The sequence below is a fragment of the Amblyomma mixtum genome, chromosome 3, assembly GCF_055824585.1.
Source record: "Amblyomma mixtum isolate Tamu chromosome 3, ASM5582458v1, whole genome shotgun sequence".
In the NCBI taxonomy this organism is placed as follows: Eukaryota; Metazoa; Arthropoda; class Arachnida; order Ixodida; family Ixodidae; genus Amblyomma; species Amblyomma mixtum.
Genome location: NC_143014.1, coordinates 402,094,003 through 402,100,002, shown reverse-complemented (window position 1 = coordinate 402,100,002; position 6,000 = coordinate 402,094,003). Strand labels below are relative to the sequence as shown.

The window sequence follows — 6,000 nt, the reverse complement described above, 5'->3', positions numbered from 1 at the left end:
CTCAGTCTCTCCCTTCGGGCCTCGCTGGGCTCACAATGGGTGAATTCGGCGGTCGTAAGCCGTGGTGGAGTTTGTCATCAGCAGTCGCCAGAAAGGTAAAGTACCGCTACATTAACTGTGTACCACTGATTACGGCCCGCTGCTGGTGAAAACGCGCGCACGCCAGCGCGTAGAGAGACGCTACTCAAAATGCCGCGCCGTTTGTGCCGCGCTTGCTGCTGCTGTTGCGCTGGTGCCAGCTTTTGACGGCTCTGAGATAAACCATCATCCTCCAAGCTAAGCGCTGGCTTTCTCTCATGGGTTCGCGTCTGGTGTGAAAGCTGTTGCTTGTCGAGCGTTTGACACGCGAGCGACCAAAGTCTCGCTGCGCACTAGTACACGAGCGTTTGTGTGAGCTAACACGTCCGCACGCGTACTAGCGGCATGTTGGTTCCTCCGCATGTGTTGGGTGGCTGTCCCGAGATGGGGTAGGCTTCGCTGCAGTGCTCCGGCGGGCGCGCCTCGCCCCTCACACCCCGGCAAGGAAGGAAATCTCCTCCGCATCCTTTTTCGCAGCTATTTCCAAACAAGGCCATGGCGCTAGGGTGCCAGATTTGGCAGTGCGGTTCCGCTTCGCCCTCTCCGCGTGAAGGAAAGAGCAAAAATCGGCGCAGTGCCAGGCGCGCGACTGCAGCTGGGCCCTTAGGTTTGTTGTGGCATTTCTTGCGCGCGTTATCTTTTGGAGCGCGTTCTGCCAGCGTAGAATACGCTCCAATACTCTGGAAGACAGAGGTGTGCTAAAAAAGAAGAAAATCTTGTACACTGATCGTCGACCACGATAATTACGCTCCGATCTATGAAATAGTTTATACGACGTCGTGATGTATGTCGGTTTCGGTTGCGTTTCCTATCGTGAGTAGATAAAAGCTCCCTTGCCTGTCCGTCTTGACTATGTTGAAGGCTACTGGTTTCTTTGCAAACTTGCAGCCTTGGGCTTCAAGTTTGCAATTCGTACGCCTTTTAAAGGAGCAAATAGCCAAAGAAGAAAAGCAAAGCCCCTCTCTTTTGCCTGCCGCGGCGTGTATGCGCGGTGTGTATAAACACGTAACGCGCTTTTCTTGGAGTTATGCGTGGATTTTGTGTTTGGTGTTTTTTCCGCTGCTGTTTTCTTTGCTGCTGCTAGAAGATGTTGCTTTGAAAATCTCCTGCTTAGGTGAGAATTCTGACTGGTAAAACTGTTCTAGGGAAGAAGTTCCCAGTTTATTCCTGTTAAATGGTTCCAGTTAGTATATAAAGTGTGAACTTGTTCCTTAAGCCGCCGCGGTGGCTCAGCGGTTATGGTGCTCGGCTGCTGACCCAAAAGACGCGGGTTTGATCCCGGCCGCGGCGGCTAGAATTTCTTTGGAGGAGAAATTCTAGAGGCCCGTGTACTGTGCGATGTCAGTGCACGTTAAAGAACCCCAGGTGGTCGAAATTTCCGGAGCCCTTCACTACGGCGTCTCTCATAGCCTTAGTCGCTTTGGGACATTAAACCCCATAAACCAAACCAAACCTTGTTCCTTAAACCAGATGGATCAATTAGGATTTTCACCTTGCTTGAGCAGTGATGAAATCTTATATCTGCATAGTTTTACTTGTTTGAGTATATTGCAAAATTTTATCATATTTTGTCATAGCACGAACACTTGTTTATTTTTTTTTTTGTAAAGCAGTGCAGTTTAGTGAGGCATATTGCATGACTTCTTGTGCGGGAAATAAAGTTATTGCATTGCACCTGTGGTGCCTCTATTTGTTTTTTGTTTTTTGAATGGCCTTCCTTTATTATTTTTGATGGGTGGCATGGTTTGGAAAGACGCAGCAATTGTACTTGCCTTTCCTTATAATACTGGCATTTTCAGCTTCTAGCCTTCACGGTGCATTGGAGGCATACACTGAGAAGTTAGACAGTTATTGCACCCTTTTCTTTCCCCAAAACCAATTTTCAGTTAGACCCTGGAGCAGGAAAATAATGCCTGAACGTTGAATGTTCTGTGTAGAAGTAACGTACATTCAAAGAAATGTGCTAGACTTATATGTTATGGCTGCTTTATGTGTGCTCTGGCTTTATTAAGGCTGTATTACGTATGGAAATATGGAATAGTTATAAAATGGGCCGCCGCGGTGGCTCAGTGGCTATGGTGCTCGGCTGCTGACCCGAAAGACGCGGGTTCGATCCCGGCCGCGGCGGCTGGAATTTCTTTGGAGGAGAAATTCTAGAGGCCCGTGTACTGTGCGATGTCAGTGCACGTTAAAGAACCCCAGGTGGTCGAAATTTCCGGAGCCCTTCACTACGGCGTCTCTCATAGCCTCAGTTGCTTTGGGACGTTAAACCCCATAAACCACAACCACATAAACCACAGTTATAAAATGGAATAGTTAACCTATCAGCCTTTCGTCATTACTGGCCCCTACAGTGCTAGAATGTAAAAATATGCTAGATTTATGAATATTATCGTATATATTTAGAATTAATTCAATTTCTAAATTTCTAAAAGTGAAAAAGCTGCACACATCTAACCAAACCACTTATAAATCAGTACAGAAATTCAAGTCCTTTCTGTCATCTGCTAATGTAGTAGTATTTAGGTTTTAAATTTTTAGGTTGCTTCGCTCTGAGGCTAACTTTTTCACTTGAACTTCATTTTTCCAGATATTTTTGATGGTTCTAGAATGGGTGCCTGGCGAAAAAGGTGTTAACTACTGCTTGGCATTGGCCCATGCACACCCGATGTACAGCAGCTGTTTTGATGTCCAGTTTATAAGAGAAAATTAACCTAATAAATTCTTTACACGGACTGCCCTTTATAGCATGTCTTCTGCCATTTCTGGCAGCTGACACTTCGCTTTAAGAAAAATATTTTGAAAAGTGGTTTTCATAATAATGACGAAATTTGATTCTAGTTTTTTTGCCAGTGTAGACAACAAAAGTTATTGGCATTTTTGGGTTCTGAGTCAAACGTGGTAAGCTGGGTGTAATGGGCTTCAGTTACTCTAATGATTTCTTGCGTATATTACCTTGAACTGCAATAGATGCCATGCACAAGACTATGATTCGATTCTCAGTGATTATCCTGCAATTTTTTCCAGTTTAAATGCTCAGCAATTGCTGAAATGAATGTGAAAGTTGTTTCCTTCAGTTCTCATTGCTGCGCTGCATGTACTGCTATTGCGTCCACGACCACAATACTATTGGAAATTTTAGCGTGTCACTGCCCGAAGTGCAGGTGTAGTCCATTGTCTGAGTGGCCCTTGCTGCAGTTTTGAGGCTGTAATAACAGCATGTAGCCAAATATTGGAGGAGCAAAAGTGCATAGTGGCATCGTGAAAAAGTGCTAAGATATGTTCCGTTTACCTTTGGGGATCTCGTTTTGTTGTGAGGTAATATATAGACAAGAATATAGTCACTTGACAGCATTGCCATCAGTGCAGGTGCAAGCTACACTTCAGATACTATGCTGTTGTACCGGGGCATTCAACTGAGTGTGCATGACTAATTTGTAAGCTTTCTACAATAATGAGTGAGGACAGATATGGAATTTTGCATATGTGTCTTCATTGATATGTGAAAAAATATCTTTTTTTTTACCATAGATACTTCTTAATTAAGTACTTTCCTGTATTCATTGTGTTCATTTCTTTTTTTCTTTTTACTGGCTGTGAGGCCATTGCTGCCTGAAATGACAAATATTAGGCTATTAGTGATCACTGACGTTAGTTTCCTTTCACTAGGCCTGGTCATTGTGCTGTCTTTTGCATTTGCCAGGATACTGATTATTGTGAACTTAAGCATATATGGGTAATTTGCTTTGTGCACATGAAATAATGCAGGACAGAGGTTACTACACCATAAACTAATGAGCAGTTTCTTTCCTGCTACTCTAATTGTACTTTCCTTCATGTGGCATATGCAGTGTTAGAGAGCCTTTAATGCATACTTTTCCAAATTTATTTTCCTTGCCTAATGGGTAGCAGTTTTGAAAATAATTCATAAAAGAAAACACCAAAGTAATTGCTTCATAGAACACTGGCAAGAGAGGCCAAGACACGGGCACTGACCAGACGTCCAGTTGTCGTCACTGCGTCAAGCAATACCCACACTAACAACATCCTATTGCAAGGCTCTTGTGTGCTTCAAGTGACCTTGAATGAATGTTGTCACAGTATACCGACAAAGGCAGGCAGGTCTTGTGCCGACACGAGAGTGCTGTTCAGGGCATCATAATGAAGTGGAAATTGTAAAAAATGGGGGAAATAAAAAGGAATATTTGATGTGGCAACCAGTTTTAGTGCACCTTTCACGTTTATATAAGTAATGAGCAAAAAATGTACCATTTTATGTCCCACTCAATAATTATCACTTATAGTGGCTTGTATTTTAAAGCAGTATAGACACCTTACTTTTGTGTGCGTGTTTTCTTCTTTGTAATATTATGTAAGGCATTATTATACATCAATTACCATGTGGTATTCTCCTAGAGTACAAATAAATTTCTCACGCTGTTTTCGGTTTAGGTTTCAACACCTGAACGATGACTGTGACGTCAAAATGTGGTTATAGGTCAAGTAAGGCATGAATAAACTGCAATATAATCACTGCTTCTACATTCATTGCCACTCCAGTTCTTGAAGAAGGCTGGCTTCAGTACTGTAGTGAATTAAAACAATGACACAGTGATTATATCACAGTTTTTCCATGCCTGACATCACATATAACCACACTTTGACATCATAGCTATCTTTCAGTTGTTGAAACTGAAACAACATCACAGAAAAATTTGATTATAAATTATTTAGTAGTCATAGGTGAACACCACAAGTTGATCCATGCATAGTGGCGTCTTCCCCATCATTGTAGAGAATAAAACATGCCGCCAAAATTAGGTGTCTTTACTCCTTTATGCACCTTCCATGTTTAGGAAAGTAAGAGCAAAAAGTATAGTATTTGTCTTTTACTGTGAAAAGTTACCCAAAACCCCAAAAAACTGTTATTATGTGACTTTTTGCTGAATAACCTTATTTCTACTTGAATATCAGAATTTAAAAAAATATCGCCTGAATTTTGTCACCCAAATTCTTAGAAAAATTTCAGAGGATTAAAATATGGCGTAGCATGAATTCAATACATATACAATGCAAAACAGGAATCAGATGTGTATTTGCGTGACATATACAACATAAAAATCGCAACAGTTTGCTCAAATTGATTACAATTCAAAGTGTGTTTACCTTAGAGGGAGCTATTACTATAAAATTTGCTATGCATAAAAACTTTCCCCCCTTTTTGCAGTCTTGTAACTTAATTGTTCTCACCTGCAGTATACTCAGCTCTTTTTTTGGTACGCTGTTGAGTACGAATTTTTTGCTTTTGGAAGTAGTGGTTGAGGTCATCATGTGTTGGCTCATTTGAGAGCACTATTTTGTTTTTTTTTTTACCTCATTCAGGAGTTTTAGAATTTTTTTGTAAATACAGATTTTGGCCTACAAAGTAGACAAAAATTCTATGGAGCTAAATCTGGTTAGTAAAATGGGTGCCTATTACCGGGGTTCCCTTGTTAGCCAGAGAGTGCTTTACAGGCCGAACACTGTGACCTGAGGCATGGTCCTGATGAATCCAAGCTCTGCAGTTCCTTTTTGTGCTGTCAGCTTCATGAGAACCTCCAGGTTATCCTGTACACTTAATTTCACTGCAGTTTTCGAGGTTGTACTGCTGTTCATTTTTCCAATCCAGCTGTACCTGTTCTACTGTGACCATACCATTGATAAAAAAAAAGCACTTAGCGTTGCCTTCACTTCTGTGTGGCTTATTCTTTGCTTTTTCGTGCTTTTACTCATTGCAAGTGCATCAATTGTCATTTTATCCCACGAATGTATTGAAAAATTCATGTGTGGTAGCATGTGCACACCTTTTCATCAGGTTAGGATCTGCTGCGAGCTGTTGTGTGGTGTTGCAAACGTTTTTCTGAATGCCTTTCTGCTACTAGC

The 6,000-nt window shown here is 41.8% G+C and overlaps 1 protein-coding gene across 1 annotated transcript in view; it reads left to right on the top strand.

Moving 5' to 3' along the window:
- Positions 1-6,000, top strand: part of LOC149357386 (uncharacterized) — a 49,048-nt gene continuing 43,048 nt past the window's right edge. Inside the window, exon 1 of the mRNA XM_089584581.1 lies at positions 1-95. The gene's annotated coding sequence lies outside the window, so the exon portion shown is untranslated. The remainder of the gene's footprint in view (positions 96-6,000) is intronic.